Here is a 17718-nt window from a genome sequence, read left to right on the forward strand (position 1 = left end):
AACCTCCATAAATTACACTTAATGCAAAAGAGAATGATACGCGTTATTGCCAATGTCTCATACACCGAACATACTGACTACCTTTTCAAGAAATATAACATTCCAAAAGTTCATGACATATACCGAAGGAGGCTTATGCGAGATTTTTATTATAGCATTAGGAAAAATACCTCTACACTCTTAGAAATAGGAAACTTAGAAAAAAGGCAACCTTCGCATAAAACACGAACTCCAGAACCATGGATAGTTCCTCGTTCTCGGACAAATTATGGTGACCAATTGCTTAGGAATACTTTGCCTCGACTACTAAATTCATTTGAGGAGGCTGGCACCGATATATCCTCTATAACCCCTTCTGAACTGAGATATCTTTTATGTTCATTTTCTGATACCGGTGCCCTTAGAACTGCCTGAGATGAAAACGAGCTATTTTCTAGAATTGTTTTGTGTTCCTTACCCGACCTAATCATGTTAAATTGCAACTGTATACTAATGTGTGGAGCTGTATCGAATGAGTGAATCTGATGGACCAGGAAGTGTTTTGTTACTGTGTGTGAGTGTTTTGTGAGTCCAATGCTGCCATCATTTAAAGGGGGCCGAGGGCCCCACAAGCTGCGTTTGTAGCTTTTTTCCTCGGCCTCCTCCATTCTGTATGAAATGGAAAACCAATAAAGAAAGAAAGAAAGAAAGAAAGAAAGATAAGGTGAAATAACTTTCCTCCCGTCAGCCTCAGAAAGAAGGAAGATGTTTTGCTCCTCCCTGATTCTCGGATCCCCTTGGGGGCGTGCCAGAGAAATGGAGGAAAACACGCTCTTGTTATCTTTCTCCTTCCTGTTGTCTTAGAGTGTGCAGTCACAACCTGTGACACGAAGAGCTTGACGCTGTCCTCAGTAGACGCAGCTGGAGCGAGGACCTCGGAATCTCTAGACAACATGTTGGCAGTGGCGAGTTACTTGCCAGGAACATACTGCACCGTGAACTGGTAGCGCAGCAGCGTGGAACCGCTGGACGCGGCATGGAATGAGGTCGGTGGAGCCCAGCAACTGGATCAGCGACCGGTGGTCGGTTTCGACAAAAGAGCTCAGATTGTGCAGAAGCTTTTTGAACCTCTAGATAGCCCACATGACTCCCGGCGCTTCCTTCTCGATTTGGTTCTACCGCTGTTCGGCAGTAGTCATGTAACCGCGACGCAAAGGCAACCGCTCGTCGCTCACCAGATGTTGCTCCCTCAGGAGGACGGCGCCCAGGCCAAACGAGCTGGTGCCTGCAGAAACGGTAGCTGGGTACTCTGGGTTTTATCGAGCCACGCAGGAGCTGGATGCCACCATCCTCCTTAGCGAGTCAAAGGCTGAAGCTTGACCAGTCCCCCAGGTCCAGATTGTGTTCTGGTTCAGAACGAGCCTGATTTGCGCTGTGGCGGCGGACAAGCCCAGCAAGAAATGTCCGACGTGGTTCAGCCTTTCCAGGAGGCGCCGCACGCCTTGCATGTCTGTCAGAAATTGCATAACCATGATGGCGGAGGACCTTGTCGGGGTCTGGTGGTATGCCGTTGGTACTCAACACCACACCAACGAACTTGAGGGACGACACCTCGAGGCTGCACTTAGAGGCATTCGGCGTAACGCTCACTTGCTGCAGTCTCTCGAGGGCAACTTGGAGTCTGCTGTCGGGTTTAGACCAGCCTCTGCCATACACCAGGATGTCATCTACCTTGTTGACACATCCTTTAATTTCCTCGAGAATCAGTGACATCGGGCTCTGGAACACCTCTTGGGGCCTATGTATTTCCGAAGGGCAGGTAGCAATAATAGAATCGCCTGAAGGATTCAATGAACGCCATGTACTCCTGGCAGCTTTTGGTGAGGCGTACCAGGCGAAACCCAGACATTGCGACAGTTACGAGAGGACGGTAGCGCTTTCCAGCAACCCGAATGCCTGGTCGACGGTCAGCATCATATGGTGCTCTATGAAAACGACCTGGTTCAGCTTGGTTAAGTCGACGGGCAGTCGATAGCCTCCCGTTGCCTTGGGAGCCCCGACAAGGTCGGCGCACCATGCTATAGGAGTCTCGACCCCCGACCACTAAGAAACGCCACTGTTTGAAGACAAGGACGCGTCTCCTTTCCGCAATATTTCAATGCTGTTCAGCCTTCTTTTCCGAGAGCACCCAAAGTGCGTCTAGCATGGCATGGCACGCAGACGACAGTGATATTGGCCATAGTACGATCGATGTTTTGGTCTAGATCAGTGTCACAACATGGCTATCCGCAGGTTGATAGATAGTCGCACGGACGGTTCTCTAAAACACTGAAATCTGAAATAGAATAGCAAGAAGGGAGCATATGTCGTCTTGCTGTGAAACACAGGAAGACCTGAGCGACCAGTCGCGTCTTCATTCACAACCAATTTCAGGATAGACAGCGCCGTTTTAATGATACTGGTGATGCACAAAAACACGAACCAAGATGATTGTAGGTTGACACTCGGACACATGGCAACATCGGCGACTGTTTGCATAGTCGTTCATGACCTCTTTCAAAACAGACAGCAGTGCCTGAGCATGTTGGTTACGCCCAGAGAAACAAAAACAGGGCGATCAACGGTTGACACACTCTGCAAGAACGTAGTACATTAGGCGCACAGACAAATAATCGGCATGGGAGTCGGAGCTATGCGGATTTCGCAGTCTCATTTGTCACGGGCAGGCAGTGGCTCTCGAGTCTTGGATACAGGATATACTCGTATCATAAGGCCTACAACTGCCTGAACCACTCGCTGATGACTGACTGACGACTCTGAATAAGAATCGCCTTCGATCTGCCATGACGGACATGACATGGCGAGATGTGCTAAAGACGGAAACGAGTGCGATGACATCCGATATCGGAAGCCTGACCGCAGCCAAAATGTGCAACACGTCGCACTACACTCTTAGAAAAAAGAGTATCGATAGTCCTCCCTAAAGGGGGGGGGGGGGGGGGGCGGTCTTGTAACCTATGTTCCTTTAGAAAGACGGAACGTTCGTCCCTGAAGCAGGGGAGTAAATAGTTCCTCCGTCGCCTGCATTTTATTATGGCGGCCCTGAATCGAGAAAATCGGGCTCGATAAGGCTTCACGAGGACGCTACGTCTCTTGTACGGGACGAGAGGAGCAGCAAATAAAAGCGCAACACGAGCTTTCCGCGAACTGTGTCTATTTCAGAAGCCAGATTCCGCCCGCAGGTACAGAACCTTGCGTTTCTAAAGCAGTTACTTAGTCTTCTCGTCGTCAGCACTGCGATGTTAAGCGGAGACAACCGATACCCAGTTATTTCGCGCACTTTAAGTCTTACCTTTGATGTTCTTCGAGTCACAATTCCTTCGTCAAGCGCACATCACGGAGGAATGGCAAGCCAATCTGCGAAACCAAAAGCCGCTCTCGAACGAACAAACTCGAAGCCGCTGTTTATCGCGTAGTGTGAAAGAAGGTTAAATCGCTTACCACCAGATGGCCGGGTCAAGCAGAGTAATTGCAAGTAGCTCGGCTACGTGGCGCTAGGTACCGCCCAAATCATCTTCTACAAAAAATATTCTTATTTTCTCAGGCCATCATTGCCCTTCGGGATCTTCAGGAACCTCTACTATACACACATGTAGACACATTACACATCAGATGAACATACATTGAGCGCATACACATACATGGTGCATAAAAGCATCATTACTGGTCGTTTTGAACGTACAGAATTTCTCGGTGACTGCCTAAGCAATAAAAAACATTCCCAGCATGTTGACTTTTTTCCAGCAATGTCTCACCTCTGAGAGTATTTTGAATGGCTCAGGGGATGAATCTCTTATTAAAAAGTAAACGCTCGATCATGCCGTAATTATTTAAAATCCAATAAATCAAGCCGCTGCAATGCGGTTCGAAGCCATGAGTCTGTTTTCCCGCACGGCACGTCGTAGCCTGTATTTCTATTGTAGTGTTTGTTTTTCTATTTGTGCTGCACGCGCACGGCTACAATTACCGTATTGAATTAATCTCTGTAGAGCGGATACTCATTCAGCTGGAAGTGATGCTTCACGGCAGAGAAATCGCTTTTCGATCAACTTGAATGCAGTCAAACCGCGACTTGCGGCAGGTGTTAACTGTACGGAGCTACGCCGTGGCGAGCTCGAAAACGTCTAGCGGTCATCCCAGCGCGCCACTTGGAGGGCAGTTTGTCCAGGAACCGTAGTATATTTAAACAGCAAAATAAAGGGTAGCTTTTTTTTCGATTTTACCTACTATTCTTTTCCTACTATTCTTTTCCTACTTTTTTACCTACTATTCCTTTTGTAGCGTGAATTACACTTGACGAGGTTCAGCAGTTTCGCGTGGCTCCGAAAGATCCGTGCTGCGCTTGCGCTAGGAGCAGTGATATCACACGGCGCAGAGCTGGCGCGCCGGAGCCGTCGGCGCCGCGCGTCGCCGGTCTGCGCATTCCAGAGGAGTGACGTCATAGCCACGGCAGACGCACTGGCGCCGCCGCGTTCCCAGCTGTGCGCCTCCGTTGCGCAGTAGCCAAGTCTGACGCTGCACCGAAGCCGCTTCATAGCGCCTCTCATTTTGTGCGCGTAAGCTCACGCTACGTATATCCTGGCATAGCCGAGCTAAGGCACCGCAATTTTTTTTTAATGCTAAAATTCCACACTGTAAATATACGTACTTTCCGTCATAATTTCGAATTGTTCAGTTTTTTCCCCAGAGCGCAATCGCTCTCGGCGAGGATACAACTGACAGTCACATTGGCCACTGTACTGTAGGAGCTTACTGTGCAGACCAGCGTTCCAACATGACTATCCACACGTCGATCCATTGCACCTAATCCCTCAAGTGGTCTTAAACTCTTTAATGTAAAGCGGAATGTCAACCTGCGACTCCCCGCCCCCTCCGATCAATGCCCGACCAGCGGCATCAATGCTCGACAGTTTACGTCATCTCATCTTGTTGTTACACCACTGATACGCGAAAACACGGTCACATCGGCGATAATTCCAGTCTTCTGTTCACAACGCACAACACTGCCATCACGATGTTGCTGCTATGTTGCTGACACGCAGAAATACGGAGCCACGCTGATTGCCGGTTGGCACTTGGCATCGGAGAACAAAACCGAACACAGCACCGAAGGCACCCAGGCAGCCGGCAGCAAAACCTGCCTGTCTTAGACGCAGTTCCTGCGACTTCCATAACGTCTAAAACGTCGACACAGTTCCGCGTGATTCCGCTACTGAAGTTCCGCGTAGGTCCCGCAATTCGGAGACTCAGACGGCCATCCTACCCAGTGTACGTAGCGCTGCTGGCACTGCTCCGGAACTTCGCTGTTTATTCGCGACTCCAACTAACTATAGGTGGCGCCACTCATTTTCCAAAATGGCGGTTATAGTGAGGGTCGGAGATGCGTGCCGCTGCTCAGCGTGTCTAGTGTGCTGGCTTCACTGAGCGACACAAATTATTTCTGGCAATACGAGGAAGCTAGGGCGTTATGAGCGAAGGTCACCTCTTTACCCTGAAAAGAAGAACGGTGTTTAGCGTAATACTTACTCCAGGAGGCACGTTTTAATTCTAGAGCGAAACCGAAACTAACCACTATTTTGAATTTAATTTCTTGATATAGGTCTTAATTTCGGATTCTTTCATAACTCAAGATGTGTGTCACATCGGAATTATTTAGTTAGAGAAGTTGTTCGCGGAAACTTTATTTTGTGGCATACATGTCCGATTTAGGCTGATATTTGTGCGTTCTCGCTGCCTTTTCTCGCTCAGATAATTATCATGGGAAATAATGAACTGCGGGCCTTTTAAGGGGTTTTGGGGCGTTTAGAGGATTAATTGGTCTAACATTATTCCCAGCACAAGAATAACAAAATAATTCCAATTTTTACAATATGTCCACAAAACGTATAAATTAATAAACGCTGTTCTCACTGCAAAAACCCAAAGACGGAATCCGAGTCAGACAGCTGAAGTGTGTGAGTGTTTTTTTATAGCAACGCGTGACGCATAAAACTTTATATTACATCCAGTGTTTGACTGTTTGTCTATCTTGATAACGATGCCAGAGTTTTTCATACGCTAAAAAGGTGACAAAAGTATACCTTTCTGGAAACACTATTATGGTTAAATTACGTAATTTCGGGATCTTGGCGTTAATTGGGGGCATGCGTTGCCGCGATTTGTATCAATAACAATACTATTAAAATTCAGATATTCAGAAATACGTAATTTTTCAAGCTCTAATATAATTTGTTGCTTATCGTCTAATTTCAAGCGTGCGAACAAATATGGCAATCAAAAGTGTGGTAATTATCATCACTGGTGCCAATTGCAGCATTTTAATTTCCAAGTAATAAAATAAAAATAGTCTAAAATCAATTAAAGCATTCTAGCTAATGTGAGAAATTCATATAAAAATACATTAATTGTGGGTAAAGTATATTTTGCTATCAAAGTCGCGACTTTTGCCAATCGGCAAAACGTCGAAAATCGCCGCCTCCACACCAAATGTCGAAAAAAAAAAATACTTTTTTTAATTATTAATGTTTTTATAAAATTGAGTTATTTTAATTTTTACGCTCCGTCGTTTGGCCAATCTCAGCCTTTCCAGTTGGAAGGAACGTCTACCTGCTTGCACGTCTGCTCACTGCAGCACGTTTCGTTGGCGTCGGAAGCCGGTGAAACAGTAGTGAGTTTTAGTATTGCGTATACGAGGGAACGCAAGCGGCGTGTGTTTGCGTTAGCTTTGCGTGTTCCTCACTGCGCGTGCGGGGAGCCCAAAATTGCGGTCTTGGATGGCGCATGGCGATGGGGCGCACGCACAACGTGGGGCACGCAACTCTCACGCAAATAGACAGCGCTTGCGTTTGCTTCTATGCACATTACTAAAACTCTCCAGTAAGGTACAATCTCATACCGGCTGCAGCACTACAATGGGACACCGAAGAGCGTTGTTTGCCTTCGGAAATGACATTTGGCGAGGCATGATCGCCAGCGGTTCCGCCGTGCCCGCTGAGCAGGAGAATCGGGGGACCCTCACTAGAACGCTTCCCGTTTCCGCCGCGGGAGGGCGAGCATCGAGCTGGAGGCGCGAATAGCGGCTTCGTTTGCTAGTTTGATAAAATGTGTGATAAAAACGTCAATGCAACCGAAATGTTATGCACGTTTGGACTAGAAGACGCAATCACAGGCGGCCTTCGCTGCCGCTGAAGCTCAATCAACTCAACAACATTTATTAAACAACGTGCGCGACGTGCTCGTGAAACGAAACCGAAAGAAGATGAGTCGGGAGGGCGAAAGCTTTCTCCCGTCTGCCTGGAGGAGGAGAAAAAAGTCTCGTTCCTCCCTTCCTTTCATGTCCGCTTGGGGGCGCGTCAGTAGAAGAGAAGAAGACGCGCCGTTGCTACCTTTTTCCTCCATTTTTTTCTTAGAGTGTAGGTGCGGCCTGCGCAATTTTTAATAAACATGATTTTGGCCCGCCAAATTTTTAGTCGTGCACCCCCGGTCTAACCAGTAGATAATACGGTTGGTAGGAGTCGTACCATCGCTCCTAACACACATTTCCATTAGTTCCCAGAGAGCTACCAGGTGACGCAGTGTGTATCGAAAACCACATATTCTGCCATTCGCATTTCATGACGGAGTGGCCTATTTTACAAGTTGTCTATCGACAAATTGGCCTTTGACAAACTGACTTCAAACAGGTTGACCGGATACCACGACACGCAGGCATGAGCGCCCGCAGACATATTCCCGGAAGGAGGAGAGGGGCTGGAGGAGAAGAGAAAACCCCCTTGTTTTCTTGCGTCTTTCCCACCCCTCCTTGCACCCACACCTCCAAGCGCCCTTGCACACACGGGACGTCGGTGACCGTTCGCGCCTTCGTTCACAACAGCAGTACGATCATCTGCAGCTCCAGAAACACAAAATTTATGTGATGGTCGGTTGAGATGATAAGAGGTAACAAGAACGAACGGGCGCCCATGCACACAGAGAACGTTGGCGGCCGTTCGCGTCTTCGTTCACAACAGCATCAGGGCCACGTGCAGCTCCGGAAACACAAAATTAAGGTGATGGAGGGTTGGCAAACGGTAAGGGGTGAGAAAACCGAACGTTGCACATAAGACGCACAGATAAACCACACATCACAGTCGCCGCACAGCGGTCGCGAGAACAACGGAGCTCAAAGAGCCGCTACTCGCTCGCAGTCCTCGTAGCGTCACAGTTGTAGTCTTTGCACCGTTGGTTTCAGTGGTCTCAGCGAGGGTCAGGGCCCGGCAGTCGAGGCAGCCGAGGCACGATATGTGGCCGAAGTAGCCGAGGCCCGCAGCCCGTCGCTATCGCAGTTGGTCGCAGTTGCCATCTAAGCCCAGTGCACGTAGCAGTGTCGGCATTGGTTCGAAGCTTAGCTGTTTATGACGGATGTGTTTAATTTTTTTCTTTATGAATGTAGAAAACGCTGCGGCAAAAGAAACGACTGAAGGACCGACCTCGTCATCTTGGCTCCTGCGTAAGCGGCCTAAGATTCAACCTGGGTGCCCAAATTCTGTTTATCAAACAGCGTGCTGAATAATAATAATAATAATAATATTAATAATTTTATTCCACATGTATTAAATGACACAATTCAAATACGTGTCTGTCCAAGCCACAGGAGGCTTGTGGGACAGTACCCGGCAAGTCAAAACGGCGAAAGTACACAAAGAGTAAGGTCAACTCAGAATAAAATAAGAACTATGCAGAAGAAAAGTAAAAAAAACAGAACAACGAAGGGTCACTACAAGCTTAAATTGGTCAGCATTTTTTTCAGTTTTCTCTTTGTAGTGCTCTCAAAGAAGCGATCTGGCAATTTATTGAAAATTGAGGGCACGTAATGCGAGCGAACTCTTTTCCCGTAGCGCGTAGTACACCGGCGGGTAATAAAACGGGTCGTGTGACCAAAACTCCTGCTGGGAACAAAGGGCCGTTTAAAATCATCATTCCAAAAGTGGCGCAGAACCACGCTTCCAAAAACAAGGAAGAGAACTTCGGCGTACGTAAAAACTCGGACACGTTCATGTCAGTAAAAGAATCAAAGTGATAGTCAACGCTCTTTAACAAGCCCCCCAAATTACGATCAACTTTCATTTCCCACGACTGTGCACACTTTCTGAACAATGTAATACCGTACCGCAATATACTGTAACCAAGGGCATGCGCAATAGACTTCCTCACTGAAAACGGCATAAACACTTTCTGGTTGTAAAGCAAACAGCTAACTCTCCGCAATTTTCCACAAGCGTGAGCCATATGGGAATTCCTTGACATATCTGAATCAAATAAAACCCCTAAATACTTCACATTATCCACACACTCGAGCGGAGCACAAACACAATTCGAGCAGCTTGATTTATGTAACAAAAGCGGTACGTTAAGGGCCACCTTCTTTAATGGATTTCTGAAACAAACCAGTTTTGTTTTTGACGCATTGACTGAAATCAAATTTTCATCAAACCAATTCATTATCTGCAATGCATTACGCCTCAGTAAATGAACGGCGCTGTCATATTTGAGATGACGAGATACAACCAACGTGTCGTCCGCATAGTGAAAAATATTGCAACTAGACACTGCTGCTGAAAGGTCATTGACATATAGATTAAAAAGCAGAGGTGACAAAACGGATCCCTGTGGAACACCGGCTTTTGTTAGTACGCGTGATCTTTGAAAGTGCCAACGGATACGATTTGGGATCGACCTGAAAAAAAACTTTGAAGAATAGCCAAGAAAGGCCCGCAAAAGGCAAAATTATGTAGTTTACAAAGAAGCAACTTATGGCTGACAGAGTCAAATGCTTTTGACTCGTTAAAAAAAATGAGCACAGGAAAATAGATTGTTCTCAAAAGCATCATAAATAAGATCAGTAAAATCCTCAAGCAATGGCTGGGTGCCTCTGCCAGCAACAAAACCATACTGGCTGCGCGACAGAACACCAGAGTTATCAATGAAGCAACTCATCACGGTGAATAGGTGTTTTTCTAACACCTCAGCACATGGCAAGATGGAGATAGCACGATAACACTCGTAGCTATGTGGCGTGCCTCCCTTAAAAAGTGGGTTAACAAGTGCAGCTTCCAAGTTAGATGGAATAATACCAGACTGTAAAATCCAATTTATCATGGCGAAGAGGACCTCTTTGACAACGTCAAAATTTCGAACTAGATCGCTAACCCGGACGTTATCAACACCGGGCGTCTTATTTCGCTTTATACCGAACGAAATAGTGCGTAACGTAACGTCACGAGGTGATAAAAAAGCAGAAGCAGATGATTTGTAATTGGAGCTTGTACTAGGTGACGTAATGCTGCTGTCCCTGGCAACCCCGGATGACGCCGCAAAAAGGTTGTTAAAATGATCTACAGTTGACTGCAAGTCGGTGCCAAAGTACATTTGAAGTGACCCAAAAATTGGTTGCCGAGCTGCGCGGCCTTTGATACTGTTGATTAACTCCCACGTATCTCGCGGACTCGCCCTCGCCTCAAAGAATTTCTTCTGAAAGTAGCTCCGTTTAGCCGAACGAATAATTGCATTTACGCGGTTTCTTGCGCACCTGTATTCCGCCCTTAACTCTTCGTTTTTAGGTGCGCGTCTGGAATGCGACCCTAACGCTTCCTTGGTTTTGATAGCCTTCATAATGTCTGCGTTGAACCATGGTTTATTCGATCTTCTCTTGAAAATAACCTTTTTTTTTTAATCAGCATAAAAGGACTTTAAAATTTCAACAAAAGCAGAATATAAGTTAGGATCCTGATTGGACTGAAGAAAATCATCCCAATCAAAAGCCGCAACTATATTCATCAATGTTGTGTATGCAGCAGATCGGGCAACTGTGAGCGACGGCAGCGCCATCCTCCAGTAGGCGGACGTGGAGGGACTTTCTGTTCACCAGTCCGTCCTCTACCTTCGACTCTTGTACACGGCCAAAGTCGGCCTTGTAAATAAAACAGTTTATGCATACCTAACATTTTGGCGACGAGGTCACAGACCAACGTAAGCGACGGCGACCGAATGAAGAAGCAAAAACAAGCGGCGAGACTCCACACGAGGCAACGAGGGCGAGCGGCTGCGTAACGGCGGCGGCAGCGGGCAGAACGAGATGGCTTCGGAAGCTAAGCCTAGCGTTTCGAACGTCTTCATGGGTCGACTAGGCCACATGGAAGAGTTTTCGCCGGACCACCCAGAATCCTGGCCTACGTACAAGGAACGCCTGGAGTTCTACTTCGCGGCGAACGGCGTGGTCGAGGAGCAGCAGCAGAGAGCAGTGCTGTGCAGCGTCTGAAGGTCCGGCTACGTACGCTATCCTTCGCTCGCTGTGTTCGCCGGCGACGCCGGCAGAGACGCCGTACGCGGACATCGTTTAAAAACTCGCAAGCCAGTTCACGCCAAGGCCTTCGGTAATCGCACAACGTTTCTCATTCCACAAACGAAGTCAGCAGCCTGGTGAAGACATCGCGGAATTCGTCGCGGACTTGCGCCGACTCTCCGAGCACTGCGAGTTCGGCGTCTTCCTGGAAGACATGCTCCACGATCGTCTCGTCTGCGGCGTTAGGGACGAAGGGCTGCAACGGCGTCTCTTGGCCGAGACTACGTTGGACTTCAGGAAAGCGTACGATAAGACTGTTGCTGCCGAGTATGCCACGCGGCAAACGGAAAACATCAGAGGAGCGTTGCCTGCGGCGTCCGATTTACATCGGATGGATCAAGTGCCCAAGGGTGCCAAGCCGGGCGGAAAACAAGAACCCTCAAGAGAGCCAAAAGCGACAGGAACAAGGCGGTGTTTCCGCTGCAACGGCGACCACGACGCTACAGGCTGTGGATTCCGCAACGCAGTGTCATTTCAGCAAGCGGAAGGGGCACATCGTTCGAGCCTGCCGTCAAAAGGAACAGGCGAGGAGCAGGGCCAAGAGCGACAATAAACGCCCAGGCAAGTTGGGACGCTCAGGAGTGTACGGACTTTACCACATCGCCAGTGGACTGCCAGCTTTCATGGCAACGGTCACCGTGAACGGACAGGAGGTATCGATGGAAGTGGACTCTGGATCCGTCGGTTCCATTGTCAACCTGAGGATGCTGAGCGAGCTCGGAATCTCGAGGAAGGCACATCGACCGTGTTCCAGAGGAGTGCGGACCTACACACAGCAGCCTGTCCGGATCGTGGGTGAAGTGGAAGTTCTTGTCAAGTACAACGGTAGAGTGTGCAAGCTACCTCTACTCGTCACAAAAGGGTCTGGAATCAGCATCCTGGGGAGAGACTGGTTTCAACCGTTATGCATATCCCTGGAAGGACTGCACCAGCTCAACGGAGCTCCAGTTTCCAAGAGTTCCAGCGGAGAAGTCCAGCCAGCTGTACGCAAGGTGGTGACGAGTGTCAAAACTCTGCTGGAGGACTACCCAAATGTGTTCAAGCTTGGGTTAGGGTAGAGCACAGGTCCTCTGGTGCGGATTGAAGTGGAGGAGCAAGCCACACCCAAGTTCCACAAGTCGCGGCAAGTACCTTTCGCTCTTCTGCCGAAAGTGGACGAAGCCATCGAGAAATTAATGGAGCAAGGGATTTATGTTCCGGTCAAGCATTCTCGTTGGGCGACGCCTAATTGTTCCGATTCTAAAGAAGAATGGAAAGATGAGGATTTGCGGAGACTACAAGGGAACGCTCAACCCAGTCATCAAGTGGGAGACTTACCCACTGCCCACTCCAGAGCAACTGCTCGCAAGGCTGGAAGGTTGCTCGGTGTTTTACCGGCTTGACTTGGATCAACCTTACCAACAGCTCTGTGTCGACGAGGACACCGCCATGCTGCAGACCGTGACAACACACCAGGGCCTGTTCAAGGTGACGCGATTGCAGTTTGGTGCGGCAGTGGCAGTAGTCATCTTCCAATGTTACATGGAAGGAGTACTAAACGGACTCGAAGGAGTTCAGTGTTTTCTGGATGACATCCTCATTGGTGGAAGAACAGTCGCCGAGCACGACGAACGGTTGCGTAAGGTGCTGCAGCGTATCCAAGACGATGGGCTTCGTCTGAATGCCGACAAGTGTGCATTCATGGACAAGGAAGTGACGTACCTGGGGTACCGTATCAACAAGGACGGAGTAAGCCCTTTGGGTAAAAAGGTTGAAGCGATCAAGCAAGCTCCGGAAGCAGTGAACAAGAAGGAGCTACAGTCGTTCTTGGGAGCCTTAAATTTCTATGGCCGTTTCCTGAAAGGAGCTTCACATGTGTTGGAGCCACTTTACCGCCTCCTGGACAAGGACAAGGCATGGATTTGGACAAAGACTGAAGCAAGGGCGTACCAGAGTGCCAAGAGCCTGCTGGCATCATCAGCCGTCTTAGCACACTATGATGTGTCACGTCCTATAAGGCTGGCCTGTGACGCGTCGCCGTGCGGGCTGGGTGCTGTACTGAGCCAAGTGGGAGAAGACGGCGTTGAAAGACCAGTGGCCTTTGCCTCGAGAACTTCGTCAAAAGCAGAACGTAACTATGCGCAGATAGACCGGGAGGCTCTGGCTTTGTTATTTGGTGTTCGGAAATTCCACCAGTACGTTTTTGGTCGGAAGTTTTAACTCTTGACAGACCATGAGCCGTTGCTGGGCCTCTTGCACGAGGCCAAGCCTGTTCCTGCCGTATTGTCACCTCGGATGTTGCGCTGCAGTCTGCAACTTTCTGCATACAACTACGAACTGTTGTACGTACCTGGCTCCAAGCTGCCACATGCCGACGCTTTCAGTCGTCTTCCGCTTCCTGTCAAGAATGAGCATGAGCCACCGTTGGGAGACATCTTGCTGCTGGAGGCAGCGCCGGAGGTTCCTCTAGATTCTACCAAGATCGCAGCATTAACACGGACTGACCCGGTTCTGTCGCGTGTGCACCGCTGGATTTTGCAAGGCTGGCCTTCAGGGAAGCCGCCAGAAGAATTCCGCTCCTTTGTGGCCAGGAAGAACGAACTGTCCAGCTACAGAAACTGTGTGCTCTGGGGATCTCGTGTTGTGATTCCGGGTCCCGCACAGGCTCAAGTCCTTGACATCCTACACACCACGCACCCTGGAGTAGTGCGGATGAAAGGTCTTGCACGCAGCACAGTGTGGTGGCCGGGCATCGACAGTCATGTCAAACGCAAGGTAGCTGGCTGCCAAATGTGCCAAGAAACTCGACAAGCCTCCAGCAAGGCACCGGTACACCCATGGGAGTTCACGAAGAACCCTTGGTCTCGTTTGCACATTGACGTTGCCGGTCCCTTCAAAGGGAAGGTTTTTCTGCTGGTCGTCGATTCGCATTCCAAGTGGTTGGAAGTTTCCTTGATGGAATCAATGTCGACCAGAGCAGTACTCAAGGAACTTCGAGCAATGTTTGCTCGCTTTGGCATTCCCGAAGTTTTAGTGTCGGACAATGGAACTGCGTTCACGTCAGAAGAGTTTGCTGAGTTTGCAACCAAGAATCAGATCCGGCACATTACAGTCGCACCCTATCACCCGTACTCCAATGGGCAGATTGAGAGGATGGTACGGGAAACAAAACAAGTGCTACGCAAGTTGTCTCAAAGAGATTGGGCAACAAGGCTGTCTCGTTTCTTGTTGCCCCCCCCCCCCCCCCCCCCCAGCACATCTTACCCAGTACAACCACGGGGAAGAGTCCGGCTGAACTTCTAATGGGGGGACGACTGCGATCTGCCATAGACCGTCTGCATCCCGATTTTTATCTGGATGGATCATCTCTGGAGCGTTACTTCCGAGATGGCTCTCAACGAGTTCGGGAGTTCTGTCCCGGCGATGCGGTGTATGCACGGAACTATCAAGGTAGCACCAAGTGGGTTCCCGGGTTCATCGCTTCAGTCACAGGACCACGACCGCCTACTGGAGGATGGCGCTGCCGTCGCTCACAGTTGCCCGATCTGCTGCATACACAACAATCAAACTTAATCGGGTCCGAGATTGTTGCCCGCACACAGTCGCTTTTGTTAGTTTTATGTTCTGCACTCTGCTGCTGTAAATGACACCCGATAAAGTAATGATCAGAAAGTCTTTCAGAAATGACAGCAGATTTCACCAAAATATCAGTGGTTCTAATATTTATATGATCCAAACAAGACACTACCAATTTTCTAGACAAAATCTCCTCTCTTGTAGGCAGACTAATTGTATTTTGAATTCCATGCTCCGACAGAAGCGTAAGTATAATTGCAGACGGTAGTTTTACTGGGTTTGAGTGTATCGATTTGAAGTCTCCAACCAAACAGAGTTGCCCTTCAGACCGTAAATGCCTAAGAACTACCTCAAGTTCCGCAAGAAAAAGAGATACGTTTTCGGAAGGAGGTCTGTAAACTGCAAGCAAAAATAATGAAAAATCAGAGTGGAGTAACTTTATGCCGATGGATTCTGCATGCTGAAAGGAAATACTATAACTAGATGGTATGCACTTATTTTGAATATACTGCAATACCATCACCTCTGTTAATGTCACGTGTACGAAAAAATTCTTTATAACCGTCTAACACGAACTGATTACATTGCAAGGAAGTTACAGCAATCTCGGTGATAACGAATATGTCAACCAAAGGTTTCAAACTGCACACGGAAATTTTGAACTCGTCCTAATGCTTCCTAAGGCTTCTAATATTCACATGAATCAGCGTTAAAGAGTTGTTGTTAGTTATTGGCCCCAAAATCTGATTAAATGAATTACAATCCAGAATTGAAACACATGTACTCATGCTCACCCTACACTAGTTTTTCAATATCACTTACTACGTTTATACGCAGAGCAGGTGAACCCTCACTTTTCCTCGCAAACATTTTTGAATTTTTTAGCCACACAAATTGATCCCCGTTTTCTTTCCCTTGAGACCTAGCCATCCAAAACAGCTCCCTGTTTGCTGCTGTAAAGTGGTCGTTGAAGTACAACCATGGCCTCCCCTCAGATTGACATAACTTGTGCAATTTGCCACGCGCCGCCATCCAGACTCCCTTTATTGAAACGGAAGCGAAGCTTACGAGAACCGTAGGAGCGCTGTCGTGTTTTTTTTTGCCAAGCGATGAATAACCGGGATGTCTGACGATTGAAAAGATGGAATAGCGAGCTTTATTGAAAGATCCTTCATGACCTCCATCAAATCTTTCCCGTGAACGAAAGGAAGTCCCTGCACCTCCATATTGCATCGGCGGCTGTACTGTTGCGCTTCGTTGAGCTCCATTCTCAAATGTTCAACTTCCCGCGACTGTTCGACCATCGTCGCCCTGACTGTTCCCACCTCGGTTTGGAGGTTTTTTTTATCGATTCCTCGTTTGTTTTTACCAGAGAAAGGACGGAGTCGTACTTAGCACCAAAAGAGTCAACGGCTTCCTGGAGAACACCGACCGTACTACGCAGTTCTTCGACAACAGTCCCCAAGGCCAACAATTGGTCAACCTTCGCTGGAAGAGGCAGCAGTGTAGCAACACTTGATTTTAGAGACAGTAGCTCATTTAGTGCAGCACTGATTGAGGCCAGTTGGTTACTAACACTGACGTCAACTACTTCAAGATGCTGGTGGCCTACAGCGTGGAGGGATTCATCCAATGAAACATTTACCCCCGTTCCGGAACCGGAGCGAATTTCACCTGTACGGCAAGTGGGGCACTTCCAGCTTTCCCTCCTAGCAGCGCCCATTCCAGAAAAAGTGTTATCTGCGACCCCCGAACAGGCTTTTCCAAGATGGTAACCATTTTTGCACGCCACGCAAGACAACAACCTCCCGAAACAGGGCAAAGAGCGAGTACACTTAACGCAGTCCATGACACTGACAGCAAAGGAAGGCTGTAGGCGCTCGCAAAAAAGGTCAACAATCAACAATAAATACACTGGGCAGTCGGCGGTCAAAAGAGGCAAAGACTCAGGAAAACCTTTATCTCACCTGTGCAAAATGTAGCGATTAGCACCGGACAAATGTTCGCCGCCGGCTGCAAGGGATGCGATGCTGAGACCTCGTTTTATAGCAGAGATGATCCGATAATAATAATAATAATAATAATAATAATAATAATAATAATAATAATAATAATAATAATAATAATAATAATAATAATAATAATAATAATAATAAACTTGTATTCAGGACACATTCATGAAAGCATACAAGAGTGCGGGGGCAATCAAAGCCAACAAATGGCTTGTGTGATGCCGCCCAAAAAATTACAAAAAAAAAAACAAAAAAAAACTGATATGTTTACGAAAAAGCAGTGTAAAGTTCGTCACACACACATCAGTAAAACAAACTGAAAAACTTTAGGATGTACAAAACTGAATCAGTAATTAGGCACATACACACTGATACTAACAAAATATGCACACGCTAGGCGACATCTCATCCCAGTAGGTGAAGTCTCAGCGTTCTTTTTAGTTGACGCAGTGAATTCGCTTGTAGAATTTCAGAAGGCAGATTATTAAAGAGTTCAGGCACGTAAAATTCGCGTGTACACCCATATCTTGTTCGGGCGAAAGGTATCTCGAAAGTCTCTTGAAAACGAAGAGAACGAAGAACAACGTTTTTTATTTTGAATTGATCTGTCCAAAAGTATCGTAAGATAAAAGCTCGAATAAGAAGTGTTCGGAGGCAGGGAAATTGTAAATGTTGAAAGAGATCAGTACCATCGGAAAGTTGCATGCCATAAGAAACACTTTTCAAAATATT

Source organism: Ixodes scapularis, unplaced genomic scaffold (genome assembly GCF_016920785.2).
Source record: "Ixodes scapularis isolate PalLabHiFi unplaced genomic scaffold, ASM1692078v2 PGA_scaffold3__209_contigs__length_174095766, whole genome shotgun sequence".
Classification (NCBI taxonomy): domain Eukaryota; kingdom Metazoa; phylum Arthropoda; class Arachnida; order Ixodida; family Ixodidae; genus Ixodes; species Ixodes scapularis.